Genomic DNA, 16348 nt, shown 5'->3' with positions numbered 1-16348 from the left:
GTGCAGGGAACTGGCCTAAATGCCCTCTTAAGGTCCCTTCCAGTTCTACGATTCCATGATGGTTTTTCCAGCAGCAAATGTTAAACTATAAAAACCCTAAATGATGAGTAAGTGAAGGGATCTTGATCTAAATATTTGTATAAATTCTCCTCCCCACACACCCTTCCGATGAGGAACTCTTCCATTGCAGCAGTAGTAGCCTATTACAATATGTAGCTACCAGACACCCTGCTCTGCCTACACCTGTAGCATAGCCTTAGTTGCCACTACTACAACAGGAATGCTCTCTTCCCTGCCTGTCCAGGCCAACTGCTAGGTGGCATTAACAGCAAGAAACTACCACCACTGGCTAGCAATCAGGGCTACTACTGCATTCTCCTGCACCAGGAGATTGTCTTCTGTGGAGAGAGCATGTCCTCTGGTCCATAAAGCCACACCCTTCTTGTGCTTCTAAGCTTCCAGCAGGACTCGGTCTGAAACCAGTAGCAACCAGCTTTTAAATGCCACTCGTGCTTGGAGAATCTTTTAATAGTGCAGAAGGATGCCAGCAGTGCATATGCAAATAGTAACTCTTCTGTTTCGTTTTCCTTCACCCCTGCGGTGACTTTTATTACTTAATTATTGCACGCCACATGGTTCAGAACAGCCTAATCTATGGTCGTGTTTTCTAATGATGCTGGATGCCCCATCTAGCAATATACACCCCCAGAGGCCATTTGTATGAGAAGAGACATCTTTCTACAAATCTACCATTTCATAGATCACATGCTGCCGGGGTCGGTCTTTTCAAGCATTTGCTTACAAACCAGCTGCTGACTCCAACCATTCACCAGCTGGCTAGCAAGGGGACACCATGACACAAAAGATTACACTGACTTGTCCCTGGTTTCCTTTTCTCCCTCGGATTTGAATCTACATTCTGCTCAAGGAACATGGCAAATTAGATAATTTTTTCACATCTTAGCTCATAGAGCCGAGAAGCGATAAAATAATTTACTAAAAGAAAATGCAAAACGGAGGTCTCATTGTGTGAAGTGCTGAGTGCCCTTTATCCAGAGAGAGGGCCCCCAGGGGAAAACTGGCAACTCTTAAGCAGGTAACTTCAGTTAGACAGCCTGGTTTAGTAACTCAGTCTATCTGGGTACATCTGTTTCGTCTTGGCAAAAACACAATACAAAGTCACACCCATTAACTTGTTTGCTGCTTGGCTGATCACCCTTTATTTACTGTTTGGATGGTATATAGTGCAAGCCACTGTCCCACTGGTGCGGTGCTTGCATATTGTGTCATCAGAAAGCGGCTAATACAGTGCCCTCCAGTATGACAACAGGAACAGAAAGCATCACTGATCACATTGGCTTGCAGTGTGCAGAAAGATACATTTGGAACATAGAAATGATCAAACTGGGGACAGAGCAATGACCCATCTAATCCACTCCCACGGGTGTGTCACTTCATGGCCACCATCTTCCTGGTTGACTGGGATTCCTTCCCCGCATTCATTGTTCAGAAGGGTTGCTGCTGTGTGATGTCCCTACCCACCCTGCCCCTGCTCCCCATCGGACAGAGGGTGCTGCCCCACTGTATATTCAGCTCCTCTCAGCCTGGATATGAAATCCAGGAAAGGGTCAAAGCACAAGACTGAGGGTGGGAAGAGGCTTGTGCTGCCAGTGCCACTGCTCTACGTGTTAAGAAACAGAGGGATTTAGTCTCCGAAGGCTGTCAAGACTTCACCTTCTACCAGCACTAATTTCACTTCCACATGGTACATAGGGGATAAAGGTGTAAGTGTGGTAGGTATTCAACTAATACAGAGGGTGGTTATTCATTTTGCAATAGAGGCATATCTCATAGCTCCATGGAGGTGACTATTTAACTGTGTTGAACGGAGTGGTTGAAAGATGAATTTGGGTTTGATCCTCTTCTTCAGAGATCCTTCCCTCTTGTGATTGATTACACTGGGGTCCTGATCCTGCAAGGCTCTTAAGCACATGTGTAACTTTAAATCTTTAATGGGATGACTCCCGTGTTCAAAGTTACACCCATGCTCAAGTGCTTGGCTGGAGCAGGGGCTTTACGATATCTTTTCATTGTGGATGCTCCACCTTGTTTCTCCAAGATCCTCTATGAGCTAAATGTGGAAAAGGGAGTGGAGGAGAGGGGGAAAAAGAACAGTTCTGCAACAATAACTTTAATCAGAGACACTTTAGAGGGAAACCCACTCTTTGTGGGTCAAATCCTGGTCCCACCAAAGTTGATAGGAGTTTTGCCATTGATTTCAATGGGCCCAGGATTGGCACTAATGCAGTAACTCTCATCTGCAGCAGACCCAAGGGGCAATTCATTCTCATATTAGTGTTACTGAAGAAGAGGCATCTCTCTTCCTGTAGCCCTGCCTAAATGTCTGGAAACAGATGCTATCGTTCTAAATCAGGCAGACTTTTCTGTTGTTGTTTTGCAGATGCTTGTGCAGGGTGGGGGAGCAGCCAGTTAAAACATTTATTATGGATTAAAACAAAGCTCCTTCACAACAAGCGAGATCTTCTTTGTTTTGGCACAAGGGCCCTGCCATGGGAAGGAGAGGAAAGAAAAGTTTTGATATGATGTAACAAATTATTTATACCTGTGGAAAAAACCCAGCCTCTTCCGTTTATAGTCACCTTGTTCGAGCCATTTCCAATGTTGACATTTCCTACAGAGTTTAAAATTTATTTATGCACATTTTCAAAACTATTACCCTTGGAACATTTTCTGTATCTTTAATAGACTCTTCTGCTAAATTATTTTCAAGAGACAGGATTTAGAACTACATTCAATAGAAATGACAGGTTCCTGCTAACTTGGTTATATGATGTGGTAGACTCTCCTGCCAGAAATCTCTTGGAAAAGAAACTTTCAGCCTTTTAATGGGTTCTTTTTACTGTACAAATAATGCTAAATATAATAAAGTATTAACACACATTAAAATAAAATGGTGTAGACCTTAAATGAGCTACAAACTAGTTAAATCTATTCCACTCAATGCGATCCTTCAGTGCTTTGCAATTGATACCATGGAGCTGGGATTTATCTAAAATGAAGGCACAGGGGACATGCAAGAGAAATGGTAATTATAATTTGCAAATATTAGTCTGACACTTTCTTTGTGTATGTGTGTATAAATCCTGACAGCTATGATTCGTGCGTTCTGCCCAATAGTGCTCTACCGAGATTAGACGGGATCCTTTTACGGCAGGCCATCATCATATCTGCAGCTCATTAAAACTTTGTGGAGAACGAGAAGTTGCAGAAAATAGGGAGCCGTCAGAACCTTCTGAGGGACTTTTGGTACACGCTTGTTGAAAGGTGTTTGAGAAGGGAGCCTTGGGTCTGACAAACTGGAATTTTAGTACGCCTCTCCGTTCACAGTGGGGCAAAATAATTGGTCATCAGTGACTACTAATTTGGTTTAGTAGCCAGAGGCATTTTTTTTCTTCCCAGAAAATCAATGACAGCGCAGAGGTCTGTTCAACGTGATTCAGCTCAAGACGGGTCCTCATTTAGCTCTTGATGCACCTTCCAGTGGAGACAGCGATTTTGTTACGATGAAATTTAAATCTATCCACTATACTCGACTCTGAGAGTGGCACCACTGTAGTCAAGGTTGTGTCAGTTTCCCCTCAAACTTATTTTCAAAGATTTAAACATTGTCCATAAAAAAAAAAATCACATTTGGCAAAAAGTTGGTCTAAAGGACTCTGCTCAGGAGGAATTTTTTAAGGCCCAAGTGGTTTGATCACTGCTGTAAAAGGGTAAAAGCTATACTTGTAGATGCTTTTCTGTGCCTAGTGCAAGTCAAAAACAGATCAGATATAAACATTTAGGGCAAAATTGAGCTCTTAAATTGTCCTGGTCTACCTGAGCTCCAATATACTGCTTCTCCTACATTACAGGTCACCCACTGATAATCAATCAGATAAATTGGCAGGCAGAGCAGAATGACAGAATTTGCCACGGGATTCACCCATAGTTAGGATGCAGCTGATAGGGCCTATTGCAAAAACTGTACATGACAAATGGGGCTTTAATAGGAGCAGGAACTAGCCCTACATGGAATTTATGCTATAGACCATAATAGTGCCAAACAAGTAGATGAGTTATGGTGTCACCCACCTTCCTGATGGCTTAATCAATTAATTTTTTAAAAATGGAAATGTCTACAGAACAGATTCTATAAGATTAACACGGAGTTTAGCTGAGTTCTTTTGGGGACTGGATTGCTGCTGTTATTCATAGACTTCCCATCAGTACAACTGACTTAGGATGTCAAGGAGTTAAATGCACCAAAAGCCAGGAAAACTTAGATTTACAAATGACCGTTGCAGGACAAGAGCTACATAAAACCACATCCCGTTTAGATGCAACAGGGGGCAGGCAAAAAATGCAGGCCCAGTCCTATTATTTTTGGTTTGTGTTGGTTTGTCAGACCCTAGCTGCTGTTTTGCTGCAGTAGATCAGTGCATGAGTAGATGACTTTTTCAGCTTGACACTCATTGGAAAAATCTTTCAAACCAGTTCCTCTTGCTTTAGAACTGAGCATTGCATTTCCTCATTCACAGTCCAATTGGCAACGATCACAGTAAAGGCCACATTTCCAAACATTGCTACAAATGCAAACTTGGCAAGTACAAACTCAGGCTTTTTTTTTTATGCCTATGATGTGCAAAATGCTTTGCAATGGAGGGTGCGCTCACCGATTTGCAGATTTTCTGAAAATTCAGCCCTAAGGGGACTGGCTTGATAAAACCAAAGCCCAAGATAAGAGTTAGGGTTGAAACTTTATCCATAAGCTCATGTCAGTGGGTGATTTCATTTGCTGTACCATATGTGCTATACTGGAGCTTCTGAAGGACAATATATAACTCCTGCCCTAGAGTATACACTGGTTTCTGGGAGCAATCAATGTTTACATTAAGATCTTGCTTTTTACTGTTAAAATTTGGCATGGCTTAGGCCCCTTGTACATCCAAGATGCACTAGATCCGTTTATTCTTAACCCCACTTTTTGCGATTCTCTGACCTGAGGCTGCCGTTAATCCTATATGTAGGAGTCTGATGGAGCCATTTTCTTGATGTTGCCCCCATTTTGTGGAATTTGTTTCCTGTTGATATCAGGAACTCTGAATTTCTCACTGCCTTTGTAGACAAAGTCTAAGAAGACTGAGGTCTTATTTTTATTGGACAGGCTTTGGGTTACTGTTTGTTTAGCTTTCGGCTTTGTTGTTTTTGTCGTAAAGTGCCGTGAGACATTATGTGTGGATAGCACCATATAGGCCTTTTATTGTGTCTTTTCTGTGACTATTCTCCTTGTTGTGGGGAGAGTTTGTTTGCATTGTGGTGAGATGAGTTACCTTCCATGTTGATGCAGTGTAAATATCTGGTGGCAATTGGTTTTTGGGAAACAGTCATTTCTGGTTACATGGTGGGACATGACATGTTAAAAATTTGCTGCATCACATCAGCCAGGAAAACGTCCTGGTCACAACAGTGCAACCAATACTGCAGGCCCATGGTATGATCGGATTGGCTTAAATATCAACCTCCATTCTTGTAGTATGACTCTCAGGGGGCTAATTGCTGGAATCGTCACACTGCAGAGAAGTAGCTGCTCCTCCCAGTGGGAGAGAAAGTAACACATTTATAGAATGACCTCTTAGCAAGATGCCTGGATTTACTTCTTTATCCTCGTATTATTATTATCCATCTGGATACCCACTGAACAACTTTCTCCCTACTGAACTTGTCTGTGTGTCCCATTAACTGACCAAGAACTTGTGATCTGTAGCTGGCTTCAGAATGTTAACTGGGGAACTGGTGCTATGATGGATTTCTCATCGGGAAATCCATCATTTCCTGGAACTCTCCAAAGCAAAAGTTTCCTTAGCAAGGCCATAGACGGCAGCAAATTGTTTTAAGCAAATGGTTTTCTGTTTATCTCCTCATTCCATTTTTCTTTTCTGAAAATAGATGGAACTTTATTTTCTTGCCATTAGGGTGAGCCTAGACCAGTGGTTCCCAAACTTGTTCCGCCGCTAGTGCAGGGAAAGCCGCTGGCGGGCCGGGCCGGTTTGTGTACCTGCCGCGTCCGCAGGTTCGGCCGATCGCGGCTCCCAGTGGCCGCGGTTTGCTGCTCCAGGTCAATGGGAGCTGCTGGAAGCGGCGCGGGCAGAGGGACGTACTGAAATCAGGAGATGGGGAAGGGACACAGAGACAGACATTTGCTCTCTAACAGTCTGGACATGGAGATGTAAAAATGTGATCTGACATTGACAGTTATCACAATTTAATGACTACAGTTCATCATATGATGGGCCCTGGCCACAGACACGCTGTGGGTCTGTACAGCACCTAGCACAATGGGGTTCTGGTCCTATCGAGGTCCCGGGTGCGACCGCAATTTAAATAATAGTAGAGAGCTAATGCTTTATCCCAGGCTGCCCGGGCAGGTGTACAGCACAGGAAAATGCCGACTACACTAGCTGTATTCTTATGCTGTCTCCCTACCCTTCCTTGTTACTGATGAGCTAGAACTAGCTATCTGTCCACCATTAATCTGTCTCTCTGTATAGCCCAGCAGGAATCTGGGGCATGATTACAGCTATGGCCCTTTCTTGGGAGGCAGGCAGAGCCCAGCCATCCCCCTGCACGCCGCCTGCCTTTCGCTTGCCTTAATTGTTCCCCTTTGGCCAGCAGACCTGTCTGTTCTAACAAGGACAGTCAAGAGGAGGGGGAAGTAATTGAGGCACTTAACCACACTCACAAGCGTTGACTTCTGCAGCTAATTAGGAAAGAGGGCCGTTGGGCTTTTTGTTATTTTTTAATTGTGGTTTATGCATAAAAGCTAACGGCAGAGGAGGGACGTACATTTAACAGCAAATTCTTGACTTCTAAATTTGTATAAAAGGTCATTTACAATTTGTTAACATTTTCACAAGGGTGAATTCAATTAGCCGCTCCAAAAGTCCCTACACACGTGCACACGTATTCCTAACGAGAGAGATGGAAAAACTAGTAGGGCATTAATGTCCTGCCTCTTTATTTTCCTAAGGAGCTTGCAGAGCATACAGTAAAGTTACGCTTACAGCTTCATAGGACTCTAAATGGGCCCTGGCAATAAACCCATAGAGAAGCCTGAAAGATCATTTTGAAATGCTCTCCACTTATCCTCACTTTTCATTAACCACTGAAGTAAATAAGGGGAGACAAATTGGTTAAAAATTAAAAAATGGGGACCAATTTTTTGCTGTCCTTATGCTGGCAAAACTCCCAGTGAAATCCGTGGGTATTTTGCCTACACAGGGACTGCTGGATGTGTGCTGCTGCAGATCACTCGGAATTTCCGATGTTTCTCTACTATTTTTTGGAATCTGGATGAGGAAATAACATATATTATTTCACCGTGGGCAGCCAATGAGAGAACCACTTTTTTTAAGTGTTGGAGGATCTGTTATTTTGCTCAGAGGGCTCGTACGTATAGGACAGTAAAAAGAATAAAATCCATTGTAAACATACACTTTAAAAGATTTATCAGATGCTCATAGCTGTACTTAGGAGTACACGTAGTTACAAGAGCACCAATTTGCTTTACTGTTCTCTCCCAAGCTAAGAATATGAGAGACGCCCTCATAACAGTCATAAGCGCGCACACAAGCACATATCTTATATACAGGAGACTAAGTCCAGCTCTTACTGTCCATTAAATAACTGACTTCACATGTTGAAAGTTGCGCATTGGCTGTTAGGCAGTTCAGCTGTAATTCAGGCCAATTTAACCTTTTGAGCTTTACAGCGGGTCAGAAAACGAAATATCTATATTTTCCCGTCATAGTTGTTTGAAAGCCTCCGTGTCATGCGCTCTGAAAAACGAAGGCAGGAAATGGTCATTATGGAAGCTGGCCATTACAAACCCGCTGGCCCTGTTCCTAAAGCACAGTTTGAAATGCAGGTTGGAGTGCTCTGCTCTGGCTGAGTTCTAGCCAGCTCCAGCATTCGATGGGCAACCATCAACATCAACTAGTGACAGAAGAGTTGAGGAAATCAGTCGGAGGGTCCTTTACTTTCACTCATTGTTGAAAGAATAGTTACAGCAAAAGGAAAGTGCTTGAATATCTATATTAGAGCTGGTAGGGACTTTTTGTTGTGAAACAGTTTAACAAAAAAGGTTTCCATCCAATTTTATCTTCTAAAATTTTCAGGTTTTCATTGTAAAGTCATAATTTTTTGACAAAAAACAAATTTTTTGGTGAAAATTTTCATTTAATCCAAAAAGCCATTTTCTGTTTAAAAAAAAAATCAGTAGAATTTTTTCAACCAGCTCTAATCTATGTACAATCAAAGCCCACCCAAACCACATGAGGGGATTACATACGTGTGAGGGCAAATTCTTTTCCCTTTCTTTTGCTATTCAGGATGACCTATTTGATAAGAAGCAATCTAGATCTTAAGTTTAACACTAAGGCCATATGCTGTTCCCCTTACTCATCATGCCTTCCATAATAAGTAAGATAAGCAAGACTTGGTTGTATGTTAACAATGATATGACAGCTCATTTCCTCTTAAAAAGAAAAATATCCATGAGCCTGAAGAAGTTGAGTAGAAACCATAACAACTACAGCAAATATCCATATTTTACCAGAACCAATGTTTGCATGAGAACACTCAAAATTATTTAAAAACAATAACAATACTTAGCTTTTACAGAGCACTTTGAATGTTCAAAGCACTGTGCAGACAATTAGGAGAACTGCCGTGTGCTATAAAAGAGATTCAGCCTCTAGCTACACTACTGCTAGTTAGAAGGAAATGTAAATTGGTATAAAAAAATTAAAATATCTCCAGTATAATAAAAGAATTATTCTTCAAACAGAAGTTTCTCTCTTGACAACATGAGGATGGTGGTCAGGACACATGTTGCCTTTGGACTGGATTGGAAAGCTGATTGTCCAGTTGGGGTTAGTCCTGATTTTTTTTTTTTTTTTAAGGTTAATTTCACAATAGCAAACCAGAGTAATCATGTTTATCTTACAACAACTCTAGAAATGCCTAATTTCCTATTCGGTCCAATAGTGAAATGCATTGCTTGTGTCTCAATCTACTCAACAGTAACGTTGAGGCTAGTGGAGCACTGGTGAAGTGTGAGACGCTAACACCAGTCACAGTGATGGTCACAGAAACACTTGTCACTAAAACCTGTGGAAATGTGGCCATGTGGTTAGGACCCTGGCCGGGACTTGAGAATTGAACCCGTCTTCCTGCTCTCCCACGAACTTCTTGCATGACCTTGGGCAAGTCACTTAGTCCGATTTTTAAAGGCATTTAGGCACCTAAAAATGCAGATAGATGCCTAGTGGGATTTTCAACAGCAACTACATGCCCCTCCTATTGATTTAAACAACAATCACCCTAGATCCTATCTGTATCTTCAGGGGCTTAAATTCCTTTAAAAATCTGCCCTCTGTCCCCTGTAATGTGGGGATAGCAGCATTTTCTTACCACACAGGGGTGCTGAGGATAAATATATGAAAGATTTGTGAGGTGCTCAGATACTACAGGAAAAGGGGCAAGATAAGTACCATGGTTGGACAGAGATGTTAGACCCATTTTTCAGTGCTGACACCACAGAGCGAGGTTTTACTTAAAGTGAAGGTGCCAAGGGAATAAATGCAAAGGAAACGGTAACCGTAATTTGCAAACATTATGTAGGTAGGTTACACTCTGTGTAGGAGATTCTCATCCCGCAAGGGTGTATTTAGCTGTTGCAGGAGGTAACGCTGATGACTGCCATTTTCCTTCTGAGAAAGCATAGAAACCTGTTTACAATTCAGAGGGGCCTGAGCATGTGCACAGGCAGAGCCCAGCCATTACTCCAGCGCTCGTACTCAGCGGATACACGCTCTGTTGCAAACCCTGGTTCACACAAGGTAGCTCTTGTAAAGATCAGAAGCTGGAGCATGAATCCAAGAAATCTGATTGGAGGATGCCCCATGGGGGAGGCCGGGACCCTACCACATCCTCGTTAGTGCTGACCTTGGCACAAGCACTGCCTGCTGATGGATAGGCTACGGAGCTGGACAAGACCCTGGGGAACCACTGTATTATCTATTATTGTCCCATCAGCGCCTCCCCTGACCCCTCCCAGCTCTGAATGCCACAGGCATCAGGGAGAGAATAAATCTATGTCTGATACTAAAAGAGAGAGAGAGAAAAGGAAAAAGGAGATGAAAAATGTCCTTTTTATGACTCTTACAACAAAGCTGGCCACATGGTTTGTAGAAAACAATTCTCTGGGTGGGGGAGGGGTGGAATCAGCAAAAAGCAGAGTGGCTAATCAACCCAGCCCCCAGTAAACTAGTCTAAAGCACTCATGACCTTCCAAGGTAACATCCATTGGAACAAACAGGCCCCATAACTTCAGCCTGGCCCTAATGCTCGCAACTCTGTGCGTACAAAACGAACTGTGGAATATGCATCCACCAAGATTGGAAAGTGCCATTTTCAAAAGCATAAGACGATCTGCCTTACTATGGAGAATGTACAGATTGGGACAAGATTAATAAGACCTGGATAGCAACCAAAGCATTATGTTCACATTTATTTTTATTCTGGATGAGCCAAAATGGTAGGTCTGCTGTCGGTGTCCGTGGAGAATGCCTGACATTAGTGGCTGGGGGAGACATGTAGCCCTGGGTCATGGCAGTGGGGCTGACACCTGAAATGTAGAGAAGCACGTCTCTAGTTTGAAAAGGAGTCTGTGCATTATCCATAGGCAGCAATATCATAATATAGAATATGTGCAAGTGACAGTAAAATTGCTTCCCCCGCATGAATTTGCCCTTATAACTCCTGCTGCTGTACTGAAATGGGAACGAGAGAGCTGGATTCTGGCCCCTCTGGGCAACCGTGGTGGCGTAACGTGACCACAACAGGCCATAGGAGATTACCCCAGTCCGGATGCAGAGCAGGGCCAGCAGAAGTGTCCCTCTGCTGCCTCCTCTCACAGTCTACAAGTGCTCATAGTCAGTCAGCCCTACGTGGGATTCTGGGGTGCTGTGCAGCCTATAACTGTGCACCAATTTAAGCAGAGGTCCTCCATAGGGTTGCCAACTTCAGCAGGAGTGCCGGAATCTCTCCTGCCCCACCTATTCCCCCCAAGGCCCTGCCGCTGCCCCACCAATTCCCCCCACAAGCCCTGCCCCGCCTCTTCCCATGAGGCCCCACCCCTGTCTACTCTTCCCCTCTTCCCCCTGTTGCTTGCTGTTTTTCTCCTCCCACCCCCCGCCACCTAGGTCAGAAAGGACTTGCCTGCGGAGCCAGGGGCAGGGGGTCCTGGCTGAGTAGGGTCCGGAGTGGGTGATGACCTGGTGCCTCCCTGCCTACCCCACTCACAGTAATTGGACTTTGGGTGTCTGGTCAGTTGATCTGACCGGACACTGTCAGGTCCCCCTTTCAACCGAACTTTCCAGTTGAAAACCAGGCACCTGGCCACCCTAGGAGTCCTGGAGCATCCCAGAAAAGAGGCAAGGGTGACATAAAGTCATCTTTGCCCCTACTCCTCCTGAGTTGTGCTGTCTGCTGTACCTCAGAGGACGAGGCACAGAGTATGTCCTAAATAGTCTGATGTAACTTTGCTTTATTTGAATATGATGTTCACCAAAGCAGCTTTTTTCTAAAGGCATTTGAGTTCCCAGCTCCTGGAGTCCATGAAGGTACCATATGTTGCAATTCTCTCTGCCCTTTCACCTCCAAACTCCTGCCCCCCCTTAGCTGAGAGTGCTCTCCCAATGATCAGCAGCCACAGCTGAGATGTATTGGTAAGGCCCTACCAAATTCATGGCCATGAAAAACACGTTACAGACCATGAAATCTGGTCTCCCCCCATGAAATCTTGTCTTCTGTGTGCTTTTACCCTATACTATACAGATTTCATGGGGGAGATCAGCTTTTCTCAAATTGGGGGTCCTGACCCAAAAAGGAGTTGCAGGAGGGTCAAAGGGTTATTTTAGGGGGGTCGCGGTATTGCCACCCTGATTTCTGTGGTGCCTTCAGAGCTGGGCTCCCGGCATGCAGCTGCCGCTCTCCGGGCACCGAGCTCTGAGTAGTACCACAACCCCCCTACAATAACCATGTGACATCCCCCCCAACTCCTTTTTGGGTCAGGACCCCTACAATTACAACACCGTGAAATTTCAGATTTAAATAGCTGAAATCATGAAATTGATGATTTTAAAAATCCTCTGACCATGAAATTGACGAAAATGGACCATGAATTTGGTAGGGCCCGATGTATTGGGCAATAGCTTTGAATCTGCAAATGGAAATTATTTAAATGTACCAATAATTAAGTGACTTTTTAAAATGTGTAGTTTTGGCTGCCTGACGAATCAAGGCGTAGAAATCTCCAGCATGCATGAACTAGGCTGTGCATTTTGGAACTGCTTAGAGCCTTCTGACTGGGGTCTGTAAATAAACATTAACAGACATTACAAATACAATTTAGCATGGCTAGAATAATTTTCCAAGCCATAATCCACTAAACCAGGAGGAAGCTAAAGCAGAATCTCCAGACCTAGAATAAACTAATGACAGGCCAAATTCCACCTTGATTTACAACCTCGGTAGCCCTGCTGAAATTAATATAATTGAGATAGAATCCGACCCAATAGCTTTTGCCCTTGCTGGTGGTATCTTTAACTCACTAGTTGTGAGAAGTGAGTTAAATACCCCACTTTTATCGAAGTGGCCATAACAACTCCTTAATAATCCTAGTAATTTGATTTTGTCTATAACCTGCTTTTAAAGTAAGGGGATAAATACAATCAGTCTGCATAAAAGGTGGCTATTAAAGAAGAGGCAAGATGTGTTACAATAACTTTAAATTAAAAGACTGGTGCCTCTTTCCCTGATGCTGTGGGGCCTGTGGATTTTCAGTAAAACTTTTGAACCAGGCCTAGATCTCTCTCAGGCAGCCATTTAACCTCCCGTTTATGAAGAAATAAAGCAAAATTGATGTTGATTTTGGTCTGCGTTAGGGGATACTTTTGCAACATAAAAGCCCTTTTGCCTGCAATTTGCTGAGCAGCCCTGTCACATCAGCAAGGGCTGGTACTGATAAAGATAAAGCTTTATAGCTGGGGCATTTGCTACTAACAGCAAGCTAATGCTGCATTTTCATTTTGATGCAATTAATGTTAATGTCTGCTACGAAAATTGTCATTAAATACCATTTTAAAATCCATTCAATTTGCATATGCAAAGCCCATTTACTATCACGTAAAATACACACCACGGCTCATCATGTCTTTTCCCTTGAATTTGTAGCTGCTATTTATTTCTTTGGTTAGTGATTAGATTTCATTTTAAAAGCTAGATAGTAATGTTTAGCCCAGCCCCTGGCAGAGCACAAAAAACCTACAAGATACAACAACAGAGGCAGTTCTGTGCCAGGTTCAGAAAGTGCACCTGAATGCTTGTGATTTACAAACTCTTACTGGCTCTTAGAGGCTCCCCTCTTCCCACCCCTCCAGGGGAGAGACATGTGGGGAAGGCCACAGCAGGACAGGGCTGAAGGCAAAGGGTGCTAAGCAGGATACTTTCTACTCTTCCTTGTGGCTGACTAACTCCCCGCTGCAAAAAGTGGAAGGGGAAATTATCCTGGTCAAGATGCAAAGGGAAGAGCCCCGTGAAGCTGTGGGGCTTGCCCCGCCCACACAACTTTACCCCCTCAACTCCCGTACAGTAAAACAGGTGCAAGTTAAGGCAGCATTTATGCCTGCTGTGTGTTTCGTAAAATCTTTTTGAAGGTGTCACAAAGTGCAACAGACAAGCTCTTCCGCCCACGGCAGCACAGCTGGGGACTGAATAAGATGATCGGGGTCCCGTGTGGCTCCAACTGGAGCCATGCCATGGCTCTGTGCCACAACTGGAGTGGCAATGTCAAAATAGACCTCTCCCCTCCTGTAGAAGCAGAGGTACAAGCCCCTTTCTCTCCCCAAGGAGTGGCTGCAGGGAGAGCAACAAAGGTCCACTTCCCCTCTGGAGAAGCAGGAGTACAGCAAGGGGTCACCTTAATATTTACCCCAGCAACCAGCATGTGTCTGCTTGGGTAGGTGGGCCCACTACACTCATCTCCTCCTGCCACATTCAGAACTCTCCTACGTCAGGTTAGTGGGTCTCAGTGTTAACTCCCCAGTGAGAGGCAGGGCCCAGTTTGTACCTGACAGAGCTATTGTTTCAGGCTGTCTGCAGACTCAGGCAGGAATTATTGCATTGGTCACACTTAGGTCTCGTTTTCAAAGTCTGCTTTGCATCCATGAGGGCTAGATGTTTACTTTTTTTAAATGCAAGATGAGATTCTGATGTAATCACATGATTCAGGGAGCTGGGGCTGTAGGCATGAGCTTATTGGGCCTATGCTTTAAGGCATTCCTGGGCCTAGCCATGCTGATGTGGATGAGCAGGGTCCAGGGAAAGCATACAGGGAGGGTCCCTGCATGCAGCTGGCCAGGATCCCTAGAGTTGGGGCACTGCTGTCCTGCAGATTTCTGGCTTTCTGCACATTTGTGAGCCAGCTGCTCCATACAACCTTATCCCGTGGTGGAGAATATGCTGACTCCGCAGCTCTTTCTGGGCCACGTAGTTCTGGTGTGCCTCCCGTATTTTTGCAGAGGAGAAACACATGGATCATAGTCTTCTAATTACTGACAAATATACGGGTATTAAACTCCTGCTCTAAGGTCTGGATTTGACTGAAACAACCAGTAGGCTGCGGGTGTAGAAGCATCATGTCACAGTGCAGGGAGGTATTTATCCCTCTCTGTTCACCTCTGATGCACCTGCCCCGAGATAGTGCAGTAAAAATACTAATGAATTGGAGACTGGAGAAGAGTCACAAAAGGGATCAGGGAGTGAAGGGGCTGCATGAGAGCTACATTTGCATAGCTTAGCTAAGAGATGGCTAAGGAGGGACATAAATACCGAGGAGGAAGAGGAATGATTTAGGGTAGTTCATGGAAGTATAATAGAGGCATGGGATGAAAGTAAGACAGAGACAAGTTAGGATGAATAATAGGAAAAAATTGACGGCAGTGAGTTGTGTTGGGTTGTTGAATAGTCTCATCAGGGAAATGATGGATGCCCCACTGGTGGGAACAAACTGCACAAATGCACTAGAAAATAGGAACAATCCTAAATTGAAAGGGAGAGGAACTGGCTGACCAACAGGGTACCCCCATCCCCATCATACAGTATTGCCAGCCTCAAGCATCCAGAAACCATGAGTCACCCCCACCCCACCCCCAAATCATGAGACTGGTTTAAATATGAGCGTTTTAAAATGTTGGGTTCTTTTTGTTTGCCCTCTGGTGCTGGAGCCTTTCAGAGTCACGTTTTCAAGCTTTTCTCCAACTACAAGGGCTAGAAACTTTTTTTTTTTTTTTAAATGTTAGCTGAGAGTCTCACACATTCACATGATTCTGGGAGCCGGCACTTGAAGAAAAACACCCCATATTGCTAGACTTGTGATAAAATCATGGGTAGAAGAGTTGCTTTGGAGACAAAAAGGAATTTTAAAGTATTAGTAGCATAGTAATATGGAAGTCAAGTGGAGAGACCGCAACCAAAAACATTAGCATCCAAGTCACCAAAGACAAAACACAAATTTTAAAACAAGCCACTCCAGGTACTAAATAGAAGACTCTACATGTACTAAATGAATAAACAAAGAGGCATATGTGAAAGGGATGAAAAGCGAATATTCTGTGCTGCTCCATACATTATTGTTTGCATGATTTTATTGTTCATTAAAAAACCTAATAAATTAAACCCCTCTGCAATAGGCTGTTATGATTTGTATGTTAGTAGAGGCTGACCCAGTCTGCAGCTGCTTTGTCTCCCTCCCTGGATGACTTTTAAATTGAGCTTTCTAATCTCTCAGCCCTCTTCACTGAGACCCTGAGTTATTTTGCTTTGTTGTTAAACCTCTGAAGAGTATACGTTTTATTCCTGATTATATTTATATACATATATGGTTACACAGGTGCAGAGAAATGGAGATTCAGGCCCTATGTTCTTTACTCATGAATATACGAAGACTATTTGATGACCTATCTATTTGGATGTATATCTCCAAACACAGAGGTCATCACATATGCATGAATAAAGTATGTAGGGCCTGATCCTCTAATGCTCTGCACCTGTGTAATCATTTATACCTGTAGAAAATAGGTAGTTAGACATCTAATGCTAGCCTGCATGCCTGCAATTAGCCATGCCTCTAATTCACTGCTGGTGCAAAATTGCATCCACAAAATGA

At 43.7% G+C, this 16348-nt stretch overlaps 1 protein-coding gene across 1 annotated transcript in view; it reads right to left on the bottom strand.

Moving 5' to 3' along the window:
* Positions 1-16348, bottom strand: part of CFAP77 (cilia and flagella associated protein 77) — a 94216-nt gene that overhangs the window by 20555 nt on the left and 57313 nt on the right. The window lies entirely within an intron of this gene.

Source organism: Chrysemys picta, chromosome 18 (genome assembly GCF_011386835.1).
Source record: "Chrysemys picta bellii isolate R12L10 chromosome 18, ASM1138683v2, whole genome shotgun sequence".
NCBI lineage: Eukaryota > Metazoa > Chordata > Testudines > Emydidae > Chrysemys > Chrysemys picta.
This window is presented reverse-complemented; position numbering and strand designations above follow the sequence as displayed.